This window comes from Delphinapterus leucas, chromosome 9 (genome assembly GCF_059928025.1).
Source record: "Delphinapterus leucas isolate spDelLeu-1000000601 "Yukka" chromosome 9, BTC_Dleu_Yukka2, whole genome shotgun sequence".
In the NCBI taxonomy this organism is placed as follows: domain Eukaryota; kingdom Metazoa; phylum Chordata; class Mammalia; order Artiodactyla; family Monodontidae; genus Delphinapterus; species Delphinapterus leucas.
In genome coordinates, this window is record NC_143137.1 from 16,069,408 (window position 1) to 16,088,717 (window position 19,310).

General features: G+C 41.7%; 1 protein-coding gene across 2 annotated transcripts in view; it reads left to right on the forward strand.

Moving 5' to 3' along the window:
• The first annotated feature begins 2,384 nt into the window (after nt 1–2,384).
• The window catches only part of PTN (pleiotrophin), a 93,661-nt gene continuing 76,735 nt past the window's right edge, over nt 2,385–19,310 (forward strand). The window contains exon 1 of one of the 2 annotated variants that reach the window (XM_089917352.1): nt 2,385–3,285. The gene's annotated coding sequence lies outside the window, so the exon portion shown is untranslated. The remainder of the gene's footprint in view (nt 3,286–19,310) is intronic. The other variant, XM_089917351.1, reaches the window with a different exon arrangement.

The window sequence follows — 19,310 nt, forward strand, 5'->3', positions numbered from 1 at the left end:
CCAGTCATTATAATCTCTAATTAAGAGCCTGGGAAGCATGGTGGTGATGATCGTAGAACAATGTGAGTGTACATAATGCCAGAGAGCTGTACACTTAAAAATCATTGTATATTTTACCACAATAAAAAAGTAAAAATAAATAAAATTTTTTTAATTAAAAAAATGCAATGGTTAATAGTGTTTGTCAGGGTTTCTCAATGTCAGCTCTATTAACATTTCAGGCCAAATAATTCTTTGCTGTGGGAGCTGTCCTGTGCATTGTAGGATGTTTAGCAGCATCCCTGGCCTCTACTCACTACATACCAGTAACAACCCCTCCCCTAAGCTGTGACAACCAAAAATGTCTCCAGTCATTGCCAAATGTTCACTTGAAGGCAAAATTGCTCCTGGTTGAGAACCACTCATGTAAATAATTTTCATATGTTCCTATTTGAATAAAGGGTTATATTTTTCATATAACATGTAATGGAGTGGAAATCGTGGGGATCTCATGCTTACTTTATCAACCCTATAGATAAACACCATAATAACTGGTAGCAACATGTTACATTTGTAGATGTTAAGATAATGTTTAAGAAGGTAGAGAAAATGGATAACTCCTTGTTTAATAGCCTGGAAATTTCACCCCTATGGAGGGAGAGTGAATATGGAGAAGTCTCTTTCAGTAAAGGGTCTGGGAAAAATAATAATAAAAAGTAATAATGTCCATTCCTCCACAATTTATACAGGTAAAATCAGATTAAAACAAACATTGCTGTATTTCATTGGGTAAATGGGATCACAAAAGGGAAACAGGCAACAGGAAGTCTGTGTGTAGAAGGAAGATAGTTCCTTAGTCATTTATTTCATTTGAGGATGGTGTGTGGCAGGTGTATGGAGAGTTTGGTTATGGGGACAGACTAGAGGTGTGTAAGTGAATTTCTGATGCCTCTGCTTTTGAAAAAATGGATGGATTGATTGACTGATTCAAAGCACTGCTTGTAGAAACAGCTCTTCGTCCCCAGCCAGCTCCTCCATGGTACACTTGTCTACATAGCCGTCAGAGTCCCTAAGTCTCTAAGAAGTACTTCCCACAAAACAATGCTTCTTATTTTGGGGTTTAGCTTGAGTTCAAAGTACATGTAAATTTTAAGAGTTATATAAGGCACTTAGGCCATCATCAAAAAATCTACAAACAATAAATGCTGGAGAAGGTGTGGAGAAAAGGGAACCCTCCTACACTGTTGGTGGGAATGTAAATTGGTGCAGCCTCTATGGAGAACAGTATGGTGGTTCCTCAAGAAACTAAAAATAGAACTACTGTATGACCGTGCAATCCCCCTCCTGGGCAAATGCCCAGAGAAAACCATAATCCAAAAAGATACATGCACCCCAGTGTTCATTGCAGCACTATTTACAATAGCCAGGACATGGAAGCAACCTAAATGCCCATCAACAGAGGAGTGGATAAAGAAGATGTGGTACATATATACAATGGAATATTACTCGGCAATAAAGTTATGAAATAGTGCCATTTGCAGAGACGTGGATAGACCTAGAGACTGTCATACAGAGTGAAGTAAGTCAGGAAGAGGAAAACAAATATGGTATACTAACGCTTATATGTGGAATCTAGAAAAATGGTACAGATGAACTTATTTGCAAAGCAGAAATAGAGACACAGATGTAGAGAACAAACTTATGGAAACCAAGCAGGGAGGGGGGTGGAATGAATTGGGAGATGGGGATTGACATATACACACTACTATGTATAAAATAGATAACTAATGAGAACCTACTGTAGAGCACAGGGAAGTCTGCTCAATGCTCTGTGGTGACCTAAATGGGAAGGAAATCTAAAAAAGAGGGGGGTTTTATATATATATATATATAAATAAATAATTCACTTTGCTGTGCAGCAGAAACTAACACAACATTGTAAAGCAACTCCAATAAAAATTAATAAAAAAAGAGTTATATAAGGCACTTAATAGATATTTATCAAACTGAATTAAAAGGATGTTACCTCAGAACTACAGGAAATGGAAGTATATTTTGCAACCACTTTTGGGGTGGGCGCCATCAAATGATAAGCTGAAAGGAAGTAAAAGCAGCAAGACAAAGAGCAGGAAAAAACGGATGAGCGGAGGAGAACTTCAAAATTTCCTTTTTGAGAATGTTTGGGCAAATTTGTTTTATACTTAATCATTTTTGTGCAATACTTTCATCTATATCACAGATACTCATCTATGTGTTACTTAAACAATCCTAGGAATATTATCTTAGCTTCTTTCCTCATTCGAAGAAAAATGTAATTCCAGAAAGACACAGAATTCCAGCCTCTGAGTTTTACAAACCTCGGAGTTTGAGCTACGTTCGTTAACCCCCTAAATTCTTGGGTGTCAAAGGCATGTCACTAAATAGGTCACTAAATGCACCAAGGAAGCCAGAAAAGGAAAGAGCCCCCTAAAGGAAAGCGGCATTTAATTGGGAACTTTCAGACATCTGTCACTCTGTGACAAGCGCAAAAAAGTCCTTTGCACATGTGGTGACGCGCAGGTGGGATGGGACTGACAGCTGAAGTGACTGAAGCTGTGCGGGGCGAGGGCGATAGGCGTGGGGACAAATGAGAGCCTGGTCTTGAAGACTGCTTTTCCACCCTGAATATCATTTAAAAAGAATCGCCGGGGGCCCAAACTGTACTTTAAGATGCCATCAATCGTCCATTTAAGATGCGCTACTTGATAAACTGGGGTGCGCACCCACCTAAAAGAGAGATCATGCACAAAGTTTGGGAAAGAGATATTGCATCTGTCTCTGCTAAAAACGAAACAGGGTTTCATCCTCTGGCCTCTGGGTTCAAATCCGCGTGCTGGCGCGAGTGGGGAGATACTGCCCCTGGTGAACCCTGCTTTTAATAAGTTTCCCAATCAGCTCTCGAGGGAAAGGCGCGCCGCCCCCCCCTCGCCCAGCCCTCGTATTCTCCCTGCCAGCTCCTCTCCTCCCTCCCATTTTCTCCATTTCCCTTCCGTCCCCTCCCCGGCAGGGCGTGCTCCACTCCGAGGCAGGATCCGTCTGGTTCCCCGCCTTCCAGTCCGAAAATCCCGCCAAGGGAGCCGCAGAGCACAGGAAAAGCCAAAGTGGGGAGAGGGGAAGAAAGAGACCAGTGAGCCACCGTGCGTGCCGGCGGCGGGGAACAGGCGCGGCCGCGAGCAGCAGTGACTCGGGTACCTGGACTCCGGGCAGAAAGCCTCGCCCCGACCAACAAAGGCAGCCTGAGCGCACGCGGCACGTTTGCAACTCCGAGTAAGTGGAAGGGAATGCGCGGTTCCTCCGAGGGCTCTCCGATCGACTTCCCCTTCATCCTCCGCCACTTTTCTGGGTGCCCGCGGATGATCGTGGTAGGAGTGGGAGAGGGGCTGCTGGTGTCTTTGCTGGTGCGGCTGCTTTCAAAACTGATTTGCTCCAGAGGCATATTTTGGGGGCGTCTGGTCAGGGTGCCCATAGATGGGTGGAAGGAAAGAAGCTTTTGTAATGTTATGTGCGCATTTGGACTGTGTTCCTGCTTCCAGCGGAATGGAGAACACGCAGGGGCTTTTTTGCTCTTTGTAAAACCTGAGTTAGTAGGTGTGTCTGTGGCTGGGTAGAGAAGAGAGAGAAAGGCAGCCTGAGCAAGCAGGGCTCATTTTCCCATCCTTCCCCTGCTTCCCGGATTGCCCCAGGGCTTGCCAGCTGATGCGTCTTAGCTGGCATTTCTAGGTACCAAGTGGGGGCTTGTGCCTCCCAGTGCCAGCTGACCTTGCGGGTCCCTCGCAGAGCATCCGGGCACTCCTTGTCCTGCCTGCCAGCCCAGGAAAGGTTCTAGGAATGGTTACGTCCAAAGTTTAAAAGACACACCTTGAATCCCATTTCTCATTTGAATAATTTTAAGAACTGCCCTGTACAGAGACACTTGAACTTTTTATTTCACCCACATAAAGCTAGGGTATATTAATTACCAATCTGCTAGATTCTTAGTTTCTGAGTTGATGTTTCTAATAAGTTAAAATATTTTAAAAGAGAGGAATGTATTTAACTCCTTCCCTTCTCTACTTAACACACAGAACATAAAACTTGCTCTCTCTTCAACACACACACACATCTTTTTCTTTAACAGAACACGCAGGAACACCAGAACACACACAGAGTTTATCTACACTCCTGTTAACTCACCCCTACCTCTGTTAACAGCTGCTCTGTAAGTCTGGGGGATACATTGAAAAAGTAGGAGTGGCATGTGGTGGGGGGAGGTGATGGTTGGGGAGAATGAACAATTCGAGAGAAATCAAAGTTCCAGCCTTTTGGCGTCTTTTGTTTTCATCTGGAGGGTTATTAAGGCATTTTGCTTTAACAACTTGAGAAAGGTGACCTACGGGTGTGTGTTGGAGGGAAGGGCCTGGGAGGAGGTCCAGGAACTATCAAGAGGAGCTTTCGAACTAATAACATAACGAAGCAATTTCATGATCTCAGGCAAATGTGGAGTTGACGAAACAGCAAAGCCCTTTTCAACCCCTTGATCATCTGGGGATGAACTGATATTTGAAATATTGAAAGGTAATGGGAGTGAAACAAAAGAGGTGTCTCCCAGCGTAGAAAATAAGGCTTCTATTTTCCATTTCATTATGTTCCTTTTTAAGTAAATTATGCATTCTAAAGACCAAATCATTAAAAAAAAATTATAGTCCAGTTAAATTCTAAGAACATTGGAGTGGTATTTTCTTTTTTCCTCCCTTTGGGACATGAGTTATTTTAGAGTGGCAATATTTGTACTTTCTCATTTAAATTAGAGGATGAGCTTTTGAAAAATTATGTTGTGAAAAAACCCTCTAATACCATTATTTTGTGCTTTAAGAAAGTTTGGTGCTTTTAATTCTCTAATCGTATTTTAAATCTGTAGAAGTTGATCTTTCCTCTCCTCCTGTTCCCAGGCCTCTTCTAGGACTTTTTTTTTTTTATCATTTAGGGTAAGGCCTCTATAAGGAACACCCACCTGAAGCCATACTTAACGCATTAGGTGCTGTGTTCCAGATGTTTGCTTGTCCGTACAAAGGTATTGTATTTTCAAAGCTAGAGTGTGAGAGAAAAGAAACTACAGTTAATATGTGACTTTTTATTTTCTGACTTTTCGATGGGGTATTATATAGAATGAGGATGATAACATATATTTAAAATATTTATAGTACAATATATTATGTTTATAATACATAACTTTGTGGTTTCCTGGACCTCTTTTCATGGTATTGGGTGTAATAAATTTACTGATTTATTGAAAATTTCCATGTATCTATTCAGTCTTCACATATAGCAATATGTGGCAGAACCCACATTTTTTAATGAACCTTTTTGATGTTTTTACTCTAGAAAAGCTAGTGGCCTGGTTTGAATTTTCACAGAACCTGATCATTGGAAATAACTTGAGAGAAATAAGGTCCCCAAATAATTTAATCACTTTTATCAATAAAATCAATCCTAGAAATTAAGTATTTGGGGTTTAAATATTTTTTTCCTTTTGAAGATACTCTTGCTTTCTTATTTAAATGACATTCTCATGTGAATTCTGATCATATTCTTATTTGCCATGTGGTATTTTATTACTATTCAAAATCTTCTCGGGAGACTGAGTTTGGGTGGCTTGTTCGAAATGGTGTATTAGTTAATGGTGGATTGAGGGCCGGTAGTTAGAATTCAGATTATAAATTCCAGTTCTCCCAACACTTACACTTTTTAATATTGTGACATAGTGAATAGGATGGCTGTCCTTGACTTCTCTCCTAAAGGTAATGCCCAAACTGAGACCACCCAGGGTGATCAGGGATCAGTTTACACCTGAGTGCAGGTCAGTCCAGTTTAAAGAGATGCTCATCTTTAAGCATCAGGTGAGTCAGGCCTCCCAACAGCCCTTGTTTGGATGCTGAGTGGAGCTTCTCTAAGGGTGATGAATGTTGTCTCTTTTGGCTGCAGTTCTAATGAATAATCAGAGAACTTTTGTTTCCTTTTGACACAAAACCATGTCATTGCCCTGGGGTAAAATAATATTCAGATATGGCGCTTCTCTTTACAAGCTGGGCCAGCTTTTTTCCTTCCAGAGTCAATTGGCTTGAGTGGAATTTGGGCCACAGCCTCACTTTGGAAAGTTCTCCATTCTTGATGTTTATGGCCCATTCAATTTTCCATCCACTGGGCGATTTTTCCATGCACTTCTTTTTTTTAATTGATAAGGATACAAATTCAAAGAGGTTAAGATGACCCCATTATTTAATACAAGAATCTTGACGATCTTAAAAGATCTTAAAATTCCTAGTTTGGATATTTTTTTCTCCTCTATAATATAATGCCATATCTTCCTCTGACTAATTAATTTTCTTTCTCAGTTGCCTCTCATGTCAAACCTAAACTTCAGTGTATGTAGAGTAAGCGGCCAAATCACCCAGCGTAGCGGTTTCCTTTCTTCGGTGTTATCAGAATAACTCATGTCTTAGTATCCAGATGCCTGGAGCCCATCCCCAGAGATTCTGATTTGAGAGGTGGAGTCAAGGAAGATGGACATGTGACAGGGCACCTGGATGCAGGTGATGTATTAGAAACATTAGCTGTAATGCTCCAATATTTGAGCTCTAAGTTTAAAGAAATCAAGGTAAACCACAACTACGCTTCTTACTAGCTGTGCGACCATTAGCAAATATCGTGGTCTTTCTTGCTTCAATTTCCTTATCCCTAAGATGACAGCACTAATACCTAGGAAGGATTGACATGAATATTAATCTAGAAAATGAGTGTGAAGGACAGAACCCAGAGTCTGACTGCTACGGAGTATTTGATGAGGACAATGGAAATGCTGGTTAGGGGATGCAGCCCTGCCCACCCGCCCCCCGTGAAAGTCCACCCTTGCTTTCCCTCCCCCACTGCTTTATTTCTCATGTCCAGCTGGCATGAGAAAACAAACAAACAGAAACCTAGGTGAGACTTTCTTCTTCTTGAAATGCTTCTGCCCTCTCTAGTCTCAGACTGTTCTCTCTCAATGCCCTTCTGAAAAGAAACACACGGAACATGTGATCATGCCCCAGGCCCCAGGGAATTTGACATGTAAGGTCCCCGAATCAGACTGTTAACCTTGGCCTTTCCTACAGTGTCTAGGAAAGCATTTCGCCTACAGGGCACTCCCAAGCCAAGGTGCAGCCATCTCATTGCTGATGTTGGTGACACCCATAGCCATGTGCCGTGGCCCTGCTGCCATCATGGAGCCGTCAGCTCAGAGGAAAGAGTTCAGGTTTGGATTCAGGAGCCTGCATTTATCTCATCGCAGTCCTGCCGGATGCTGAGTATGTCCCTGTATCTCCTGGAACCTCAGGGTTTTCATCTGTAAGCCGGTGATGATGTTGATGATGGTGGTGTTGAGGGTGATGGTACGATAGATGCTTTGCCTACCTCACGGGCTGGTGGTAAAGGTAAATCGTAACAATGCACCGTTTATAAACTGTAAACTGCTACACGAAACATAAGCTACTGTTAATGAAATCAGTGGGGCCAGTCCTGCCTGTCTCTTTCCCCAGTTCTGCTGCTTGTCATTATCATTTTCTCAGGACCCCTAGAGATTGCCTAAGATGCTGAAAGGTAAGTTTGACCAGATGAAGCGGGTAGGAGGAAAGATGTGTGACAGGTGTGAAGAAAAGGAAGTCGGAGTCAGAGTGAAAAAAAAAAGTGAGTAGACAATTCTAAAAAAGGTTAAACTAAAATGGTTATGAATTGTTTTACTAAATATTATGTTATAGGGCTTCCTAAGAGTTGTAAAGGATGCATACCAAAAATTTCAATCGGTTATTCTCACAATTTAGTGAGAATAGGTTTTTACAGTTGATTAGCAGCACTTTGTTTATACTATAGCTGTGCTTCTCACACTTCAATGTGCTTGTCAGTCACCTAGAGATCTTGCTAAAATGCGATTCTGATTCAGTAGGTCTCTGGTGGACTCTCAGGGTCTGCCTTTCTAACAAGCTCCCTGGCGATAGCAGCTGCTGGCCTGGGGACCTCACTTTGAGTGACCAGTCTCTAGTGTTTAGTTCCATAAATTGGGAGAGCAGGCAAGAAATCAGAACTCTCTAATCATGACATGCATAGCTTAAAACACACAACGAAGGTCATTGACGATAACACTTCCTACTATGTGCTTGCAAAAGCTGATCACTCCTGTATCTTCACGTGCGAGTCATATTTACAATGTTGGATTATCTATAAAAGAAATTTGCAGCCACCATCCGAATTGCTATGGACTTGACTGAGCCCCTTAAGAATACAAGGCCCTTTGTCAGGTGTGATCTCAGGCCTCTCACCAGTGCTTCTTCTGGAGCCTTCCCCTGCGAGGGTGTAAGTGATAGTAATAGTGTTTAGGAAACTTCATTCTTACGATGAGAAAGATGTAACTTAATACGCTTTCTGAATGCTAGAGTATTCTCTTATTTAAGGTTTGAACATCTGTTTTTCCCTTGGATGTGCCTTTCCACACCATAAGGGAAGTAGAGCAGGGATCATCCATCTGTGTGGCTTCCTGGGAGATGCTGGGCTGCCTAAGGAAGGAGCCAAGGACTCTTGCCTCAGAGTCCAGATTCAATCAATACGGAACATATCTCAGTAACAATCTTAGGGAACAGAGAAAGTCTCCACTCAGGATAAAACAAATGGAGACCATGTAAAACTTTAAAATAATGTTTTCATAATGGCCTTCCTTATTTGCTAATAATATGGCCTGTTCTAAACCTGCCCATGGGATTATTGCTCCCCATAGCAGAGAATCATTGCTGAAGCTGTAACACATAGTGGCCTTCATTTCTGAGCATTAGAACATCCAAAGGCTTCCACTGGGCATCTTCCAGTTGGCCAGATGGGGTGTCCATGTTAAGTCAGAAGTTGGATCTTTGGCTTAAAAAAATATCCTGCAGCTTTGGAGAATCTTATGCAAGGGCCAATTTAGTTCTTCAAAAAATATTTTCTATAAAAGAATGTTGCCTTCTGGGTACAGGATATTTCTTTAGATATGGTCCAAGGTCATCAAATGACGAAGCCTGAAGCTGCTATAGGAAAGAAAGCAGGGAGTTTATTATGTTATTTTAACTGGTGGAGGTACTTAAGTTTTGAAACAATAATGTAAAGCCTTTCTTCTCAACCTCTTTTCTTGATTACAATATATAGTTAACTGTTAAATTCAATGACTCTGGCAAAACACAGAATCTTACATACAGCTCAGTTCATTTCAAACTTGTGAAAAGTTTGATTAATTTTAATGATGTGAAAAACAATAAGGGTTTTTTCATTATTATGTTTGTTATTAGGAAAACACAAATATATACCTGGAGAAACATATTATTTTTTCTCATTCTATAAAAATGTCCATGCTACAAGATATTAAATTTTTTTAAATTATGAAGAAGGAATAAAATGACTTATAATCCTGCTCAAAATGGACACCACTGTTAACTCTGATACACTTTCATAGTTTTTCTGATTTAACCTTTGAAAATAGTTGCACAAATAATTGTGTGTCCTGCTTTTTAGATCAACATAGTAATTGATGTATGCTATATGTTTATAGCTTTCCGCACATTAACATGTGCGTTTGTTTCTACTAAGTGGGCCAATTAAGATGGAAATTCAATTTATTTAGCTTGACATGGGTAAATTTGAATCATAAAGAAAGCTTAGTAAATTAATCTGATGGACTCTCATTAAAAAGTTGGAAATAGAAAAATGCAAACAAACAAACATAATCCCATGAAGCAAACAAATAATCTTTCTCCCAGCAAAGGATGTGCTGTTTAGACGGAACAGATAATCTTGTGGACCTTAGTGTGTACAAATTAAAGGTCAAGCTGAGTAAACATTATCTTCCATTCTTAACCTTGAGGACCCTTCCAGATACATATCCAGGGGTAAAAGTCTCCCCAGGGAAGCCACAGCTGCCTGATCCCACCCAGGTCCAATCTCACCCCCTTAGCAGGTCCCAGGAGCCTGCGGAACTTCTGAGCTGCTCTGGGCTAAGAAGAGAGGGCCTAATGCACTGCACGTGGGTAAACCTGCAGGGGCAGCAAACCTCTTTGATGCACGTCACTCCAGGGCTTGGCATCCTTGGGTGAATTATTTATTTGCTCTATTATTATTTGGAATGAATAGAGTACAGATTGGCTCTAGTTTAAAGTGAGTCAGATCAAATTTGGGTTTGTCAACCGCACTCTTGTTTGTAGAGGAGGGGTGGAAGGCTTTTATTGTCTATGCCAGTATTGGGATTCCCACCAACTTGAGCCTGAAATGATTTCTAGCCTTTTAAAACAGTGGTTTGAGTCTGATGGTTAGGGATCACAGAGTTTGCCCTCTGATATATGATATCTGGGGATTTGAAGATGTCCTTCAAGGCTGTCATAAATGAATTTGGTTTGGAGAAACAGATCAAAAGCAATTTAGCAGGAATAAGTTGGTAGAGGTGGATTTCTACCAACTTTTCTCTAACTAGATCCACATTTCCTAAAAGCAAGCTAACTGTGGGTTTCCAACATCTCATCCAGTGATGTTCTCTTGCAAGAGGTTAAAATGAGAGCAGTTAACTTCAAAGGCAGCAGAACCAAGAACACAAAAGAAATAGAAGTGGACTTGAACTGAGACCTTAGGGAGAACATCCAAAAATCTGATAGACAGAAGCCAAGCATGAACTTGGGGAGAGGAGCTTCAGACCTCACAGAAAACTCTACTAGATAGCGCTGAGGTCTCCTCCACTCTGGATGAACTGCTCGGCAACTCTCTTTGGGCCCTTTTGGCCCATCTGGCTCTGGTGGGGTTCGTTAGGAGGTTTCTCTCCAGTGGATTTGTCTTGTTTGCTTTCTAAATCTCCTAAGCTCTACATGCCTCTTAGTATAAAAATGCCAAGAAGTCATTCCAGGACAGGAACCAGCCTGTCCCCTCCATGTTCCTCTCAGAGGCAAAACAGAATCAATCAGTTGTTCTAGTGAAGAGTTGCTGCCTCAAATAGGACTTGAGCAATCTTGGATGCAGGGCCATGACTTAGACAACCTGGTCACTGGAGTCAACTAATCCATAAAGTGTACACTCTGCACCCCATTGTTTCTATTCATATTTCCCCCACTCTTGCAGGGGGATCATGAAAGGAGACCAAGGAAAAGACCCAGAGGCTCCCTTTCATGGGCACAACAGGATCCCTCCAGGCCCAGGGCTTAGCTACACACACACTAGTTAGTTTGCTGGGTTAGGTTTCTACCCTGACTTCCGTTTGCTGCCTCTAATGTGTAACATTAAATAGCTGTTGAAATCAGAAAAACGTTTAGACTTGGGCATTCCTGTTAAAAATTGTTTAATTTTGAAGAACAAATATTATTTCCTTGCCTCCTTCCCATCTCAGATTGACCCCTCTCCTTGTCTAACTTCCAAGTCCATACCAAGGTATAGCCAGATTTATCATCATCTATTGGAACCTGAGCAACTATTGAAAATAAGTATAGAATAGAGGAAGGTGTGACCACTCTTCTTAAGGTGATTTTAATGTTTCTTTGGTGAGGAAGATCAGCGTAAGTATTAGGGGCTGCCTTCCTCAAAAGGGAATAGATTTCACTACTCGTCTAACGTGACATGGGATTGCTTATCTCTATTCTTGGTGGAATTTAAGCAAAATCACACGTTGTCCCTTGAGAATGTTCAAATATTTGTATCTACTGTGACTCCTAACGCTGCAGCGAGACTGGAGTTCCTGTGGGGAGGCCGGGAGCCTCTGAGCTGGAAGAGGTGAGAAATGTGGCAGTTGAGTATAGGATAGTTAGTAAGGCTTTAAGGAGCAAGTAAAAAAATTCTCTCCCAGAAGCTGGAAATGGAGAAGCTACGGGACCGTGGCTTATCTGATAAACTTGACTTCTACTGAAATGAGGATGTGGACATACCCAATGAGGAGCACCATGTGCAACTGAGGGACATTTAAGGTACCTCCTAGAAAGGATAAGACATGGAAATATTGACTGGTGTTTCCTGAAGTAAATCTGCAGATCTTATAATAGATTCCTCAAGATAGCATCTAACTGATTTTATTTCCATTTGTAGGTCTCCATATGAAGATGCTTCAATTATTAAATCATTTTGGATTGTCTACCCTTTGTATTTAAAGAAAGTCACTATATTAATTCTGAGTTTCAGTGGTCCTGCATCTTCCCACTGAACCTCTCTGTTCTATACTGTACTGCTAGACAGTTGTTTCTAGTTCTTTCTCGTTACCACTACCCAAATAACAAATGGCACATAGCAGGTACTCAGTTCATGTTTATCATTTCATAGAATTAAGATAACCTTTAACCTAGTTCCTACTCAATTTCCCCTCTCTCCTGCAATCTCCACCAACCCTGGCAAGATTTAACATTAACTGGCTGCCCTAACCAAAAACTGTGATGTGAGCAATCATTTTCTTTGGCATCTCTAGCTTTTCTGCTCTTTCATACCCAGGGATGTTTCCATTATCAATGTGCAGGCACCCAGAGTCCCAGCTCCTGCTGTCGTATGAAGACATCTTGTATCCAGGCTTCATGCTGGCCATGGGCATCCCTAGTTTGCCTTGATGTGCTCTGGGGACACATGGCAGTATGTCAAAGTTCAGAAGCTACCAGTGCCTCTGAGGCTGTGTTCCTAGGAACTGCCAGGGCCAGGGAGGAGCCGTCATCCTCTATCACTAGCTACTTCTGGAAGCTGAAGACCTTGCTTTCTTGTCTTAGCATTCCCCTCCTTTTTCCTTTCTGAGCACAATTCCCCAACATTACTAACAATGGCAACCGAGTCTCTGAATGGTTAAGTAACTCGTCCAAGGTCACGAGGTAGTAAGACGTAGAACTGAGATTGTAGACCAAATATATCTAACCACAAAGCTCCTAAATCAGGGCTTCCCTGGTGGCGCAGAGGTTGAGAGTCCGCCTGCCGATGCAGGGGACACGGGTTCGTGCCCCGGTCCGGGAGGATCCCACATACTGCGTGCGGAGTGGCTGGGCCCATGAGCCATGGCCGCTGAGGCTGCGTGTCCGGAGCCTGTGCTCTGCAACGGGAGAGGCCACAGCAGTGAGAGGCCCGCGTACCGCAAAAAAAAAAAAAAAAAAAGCTCCTAAATCACACTCTTCCACCGCCACCCCACTGTCCTATGACAAGGGCCCAGTGAGCATCTGAAGATATTTTGGTCCAATCCCTTCCTTCTTCCTCTTTCCTGCATCCAGGAATATGCTCTCATGCTATGTATTTTATTCCTACCTCACTATGATCTAGAGAATACACTCTCTTGGACAAAGAATCCTGTTGTCAGACCAGACCTTTCTGACTGCATATTATTGCATATTGTTTTATTCTCCACTGCTTTCTCAAGCATCAGTTCTCCTGGCCTGGTGGTTCGACTGGCTCGTGCTGAGGAAGGGGAGGGGGGGAGTGAAGACAGGAGGATGTCTGGGCAATGCTCTGTCTGTTCCTCCAGGCTGCTATCACCTGACCAAATTGTTTGTTGGATTGCTGTGTTCCAGCCCCAGGGGAGACCACAATGCCTTGTTTGTTTGTGTATGAGAGTCTCTGGCTTTGATTAGCAGCTAGCTTCAGTGCAGCTGAACATACAATAGGGACCAAAGGATGGGAAAAAAAATCCTGCTACAGTTTCCCATTGGAAAGCATTCACTGTCAAGCCTGGATATCCAACAGTGGGGCACAGATGGACAGAGGCTGGGAAAGGTTAGGTGATGGATTCTCCATGCCCTGCAGCCTGTTGTGTGTGATGAAGTTGCTCCTTTACGTGAAGTATTGAGCCTTTATCCCAGTAGATGCTGCTTACGATTAAGGTTTGAGACTGGTATTGATGTGGTTTGACGAGGGGCAAAGCCTGGAAGGCTGAAAAGCATGAAGGAGCCCCACGATGACGAGGGCAAGGGTAAAAACAGTGAAAAAGATGCACCTATCTTAAAGGGCTAGTCACACAGTTTAAAAAAAATGCCATTACTTTGGCTGCACGGAAGAGGTAAAAATAACTATAATTCTATCAATGAAGGAGGAAAGTAGCAAGTTTTTATATCATAACATAGGCAAAGTTAGTGATTTCATAACGTAGACACACTGATAATAGATAATTTATTTCTTCTCATTAAATTAAATATGATATCTAGGGTAAGCACCCCCATCTGCTGGTAGCTGAATAATAAGATGTCTGCCTGAAGGAAAGACTCCTCATACATCCTTAGAGTAGTGCATAAGTTATCAAGAATTTTTCATCAATAGAATATTTGTCTGGAACACTGTGCATGTTACAAAAAGCCACCATCCATTATCCTAGCTTGTAGGTACCTTATTTCGGTCCTCATAAGGGGGACAAAGCAGGCTTATAGTTAGAAAACCATACGATGATTAAATGGTAAACGAGTTGTTATCACATTGTCTAGAAGAAGAAGGTATTCCAATCTGAAGTGGAAAAGGGAGGCTGCATGAAGGGGGTAGGGTTTTCAAAGACAGAGTGGTATTGTCTATGGCAAGAAGGCACGGGGAAGGCGTTGTAGGTGAGGGATGGAGAAAGAGGAACGCCAAAGAGATGATAAAAAGCAAGATACTGGGGGACAGAGAGCAGAAGGGCCTGATTTGTGCAGTCAGTGGGTGGCCAAGGAGTGAAAGTTAGGATTAGAAAAAAGTTTTGGGTAACGATAGCAAGACCCTTGAAGGGCAAGCTGACCTGCTTGGATTCTATCCTGATAGATAGTAAGGCATCACTGAAGGTTCTCCACAAGCAAGGAAGGAAAACAAAAAACTTTGCTAGAGTATAAGAAAGATTATTTTCAGAGAAGTAACAGATTAGAGGTGGAGAGAATCCATTAGGTTTTAAAAAGTAATCCTCTGTGTACCACCCCTCCCCCCAAGCCCTTGATCTTTCCAAATTCTGGAAATCCTGTTCACGCTTCAGTGCTTTGCTTCAATACCATCTCCTCCATGAAAATTGTCTTCATTCCTCTAGTTAAAAATGAATACTTATTCCTTATTCTGTTTCACAACTTTCTATGATTTTTCTTTCATAGTTTTTATCCATTCATTCATTCATTCAAAAATATGCAATGAGCACAGTCTACTGGGCTCTATGTTAAGTACTAGGAATGCAGAGATGAATACAACACAGTCTCTGTCTTTAAAGCTCACAGTCTAGTTGGGGGCCAGGCACATCAACAGAAAATGGATGCAATATCAGTGCAATGATCTAGATAGGCACTTTTGAAAGCCCATAAGAGAGACACCTAATTCAGCTGGGGGTGGATTCAGGGCAGGCTTCCAAGAGGAAGTGTCTCCTGACTTGTGTTTAAAGACTGAAAAAGATAAGGGAGAAAGTGGGAGTTCTCGGTAGAGACAAGAGTGTGAATCCTGACTTCATTCTTACCATACAGTGGTTATTTTAAATGACTGTCTCTCCCTTACTTAACTAGCCCAATGCTTTGCATGATACCAAATGTCTGAAAGAATGAATAAATGAATAAATGAATGGATGGATGGATTTCTGATGCCTTGACATAAGTAGGTACTTAGGAGGAATTCTTTCTGGAGACACTATGAAGGAAAAGAAAAGCTATCTGACATTAGGATGGAAGTCTAGATGTTAGGATGGAAGGTAGGGGCATGATAGGGTAGTGAAAAATGAGATGTTGACCAATTTGAAAGAATTCCAGTGCCACTGATGGAAGAAGTCTAGAGAAAGAGCTGATATGGGGGGAAGAGGGAAGTGTTCTGGGCTAGAAGGAATTGTGGAGAGACTGGATTATCCTCAGAACAGAGTGTGAGCCGGACTCAGGCTTCACAGGTCTCTGACCTTCATGGGCACCCTCAAGGTCTAGGAGACCTTTTCATGAGAAGGAGCCTCAGGCATGTGGTGGACGGTGGTGACCAGGCTCCCATCTAACTCAAATCCCCGAGCTCAGTACTATACCTTCCTCCTCAAGAGATCTTGCGACATACTTTTGCTAGAATGAGGCGAGGCCGTGTTAACAGTTTTATTTTCTGGGAAATATATGTTATGACTTTGGTCCTTATTTTAATGTTTCCTTGGATGCATCAGCTTTCAGGAAAACTCTGTAATGAGGTCTAGGCATTTCACATGCACATGGAATGGTTTGAAGCCACACCCTCCAAAAGAGATCAGTTGGCCTGTGAGTTGCTTTCTGTACTTTGTTTACATTTTAGATGTGGGCTGATCACCACACTGAGATGCCCACACTTTCCTTGAAACTGCTGATTTTGCTTTGCTCAAAGGAATGATCTTCTGCCAGCAGGTACAGACTCATTACCTCTGCAGCCAGTGGAAAAAGTAGTTACTCATGAAACTCAGCACCAGAGTGACTGTGGAAGCCAGATTGTTATGGCTCAACGAATATTGATTAAAATATGTGGAGAAAAACAAGTGATGGGCCCTCAAAGGGAGAAAGTGTCTTTATGTCCAACAGTCTGTGGGAAGGCAGACTCTTTCTCCCTTTCTGGTATTTTCTTTCTCCAGTTCCAGGATCCTCCTTCATAGTGAGGGCAGAGTCGAGGTAAATGGATCATTTTCATTTTCCTTCCTTAAAAATTATTCTTTTAGCTTCGCTAAAAGAAAAGAAAGCTCGGGAAGTCAAAATTGTCTGGTTTCCAATCCCCAGTTCATTGGAGAGTCAGAAGAGGCAGGAAATGTCTTGGGGACAGAGATTAGACAAGATGTTTTCTAAGAAAACCATGGAGCCTAGGATATATTATATTTTTTATTGTTCCAGATTAGGATTTAGTCTCCAAGTCCTGTTCCACGTAATTTGGGGCCTGTGAAGGTGAAGTCCTGTGATTTTACAGAGGTTTTACCTCTTCTGGTTCCTTTGACCAATAAGTAAGCTTCTGCCAGGATGAGCCTATTGTAATACAATTAAGAATCTTTTTTTCTGCAGATTCTCCACTTGATATTAAAAAAAAATCATATCCTGTTTAGGCTTCTCTATAATGAAGCTAACAACTAAAACCCATGTAATATTTTTCCCTTCACAAATTGCCTTCATATATTTTATCTCATTTAATCCTCAGAACAATTGTATGAGATCAGTTTTTTTGTTTGTTTGTTTGTTAGTTTGTTTGCGGTACGCGGGCCCCTCACTGCTGTGGCCTCTCCCGTTGCGGAGCACAGGCTCCGGACACGCAGGCTCAGCGGCCATGGCTCACGGGCCCAGCCACTCCGCGCACAGCATGTGGGATCCTCCCGGACCGGGGCACGAACCCGTGTCCCCTGTATCGGCAGGTGGACTCTCAACCACTGTGCCACCAGGGAAGCCCTGAGATCAGTTTTAATAATTTTACCCCTATACAGATGAGGAAAAGGAAGCTTCTAGAATGGAGGAGGCTTGACCAAGGTTTCTCCAAGAAGGTGCCTCATCCATCTCATAGGATAGTTTGGGGAGTTTTCATAGTCTGTAAAAGTATTTTGTAAAAATAATTCAAAAAAAAGTTGGCATTCTGTTCTCTCCTTTGTATAGATTCTGTGCTTTAAAACATTGGCTTACACAATTCTAAAGCAGTTTCTTAAAGAACAGTTCACATGCATTTGGATCTCATGGGGTTGCATCCTCCACCTCTGAAATCAGAACCTTAATTAATCAGAATATTTATTTTTAACCAGGCCATTTCATATGCAGCAAAGTTTGAGAAACTCGTGTGTGTGTGTGTGTGTGTGTGTGTGTGTGTGTGTGTGTCATAGTTTCACCTTATAGCTATTGAGAATAGGGTCTCTTATGGTGCTAGCTATCTTCCAGAAAGTATTGGTTATAGATTCTAGGTTTTAGACCAGACTCTAAGTCTGGTTAATTTTGTATTTGAATTAAATAATCTGAATTTTGCAGGCTTCCACTTCCTTAATTGTAAAACTAGAAGCCTAAAATAAAAGATCTCTAAGATACCCAAAGCACTTTGATTTAGCTTCTGTGCTCTTGCCAGATTTTAGTCTCCCGATTCTTTTCTTTCTCTTCATGATTCCGAATGTGCTTAAGTCAGTGGTTCTTAAAATGTGGTTCCTGATCTGCAGCATCACTTTCACCTGGGAACTCATTAGAAAGGCAGATTCCCAGGTACCACTCCAAACCTATTAAATCAGAAACTCGGAGGGCGGGGTCAGCAATCTGTGTTTTAATAATCCATCTAGGTGATTCTAACACATGATGAAGTTTGAAAACCACTGATTCATGCATTTCTGATCCTGGCTAATACATGCAAATATGTAGCAGCACAGTGACAACATCTTGTTTTCTTTGACCTATGCACTAACCAAAAATCTACAGCTCTCTATTCTCAGGGAAAGGCAATAAGGAATGTATGATCCCTCTGTTTTTAATACATGACTTCTGAGGGTAAAAACCCGATTTTGCACATTTCTAAAGTAGCTTCTCTCATACATAGAGATAGAAGTCATGTGAAAGTTTGAGAGAGAAATGGTACTTTCAATTGCAGGCAGTTTTTGTTTTGCATGGTTCCAATGTGCATGAATTTTTGTTACTACAGTTTAGTTAATTAGCACCTCTTCCCCAGCAGCATGGTTCAAATTTGAGTATATTAACTATAAATAATTGCATAAAGTACAAATTAAACTGCTAGCTCCTCAGTCCACAAATCACTCCATAATAGATTTGCTTTCTGATCAGTGACCAGTCACATCACTTCCTTCATCCTTTGCCCATCACTGGTCCCTCTGCATCTGTTATTCATTTTATGCACAGACAGTGAAGCATGGAGTACTGTTGCCTCCTTGTCTCCCAGTATAAACCCAATGACATTTTTCAAAAACAGACAATTTAAAGAAGAAATTGGCCAACAGAAATGAATGTGCAGGCAAGAAATGAGAGGTGATTTAACACTGGAAGTGAAATTCAAATGAAACATAAATGGAGTTAGTGAAGAAATACCTGTAGGTGGGAACGTTGACACTGCTGCCAATTGAGAGGCTCTGCATTATGCAGCCTAAGACACTTAGTGGAGCCACGCTTGTCTGTATAAATGAGAAAGGGAGACAAAACAAAGAGGATGAAGATGTCCCAAAGGGACTGATGCTGGCAAGAAGCTCACTTAATTCTCAAGTATATTTTAAGATGTTGAAAGCATGAAGAATAAAACGTCGGAGGCCAATCCAGACCTAGAAAGGCATATGACAATTGGCCAAGGCATAGAAAAGATGCTCACTCTGTACTGTAATTTACACAGTGAGAAAAAGAAAGCAAGCTGTTCAAAGTAGTCTTGATCAGTATTTTACCAAAAAAATG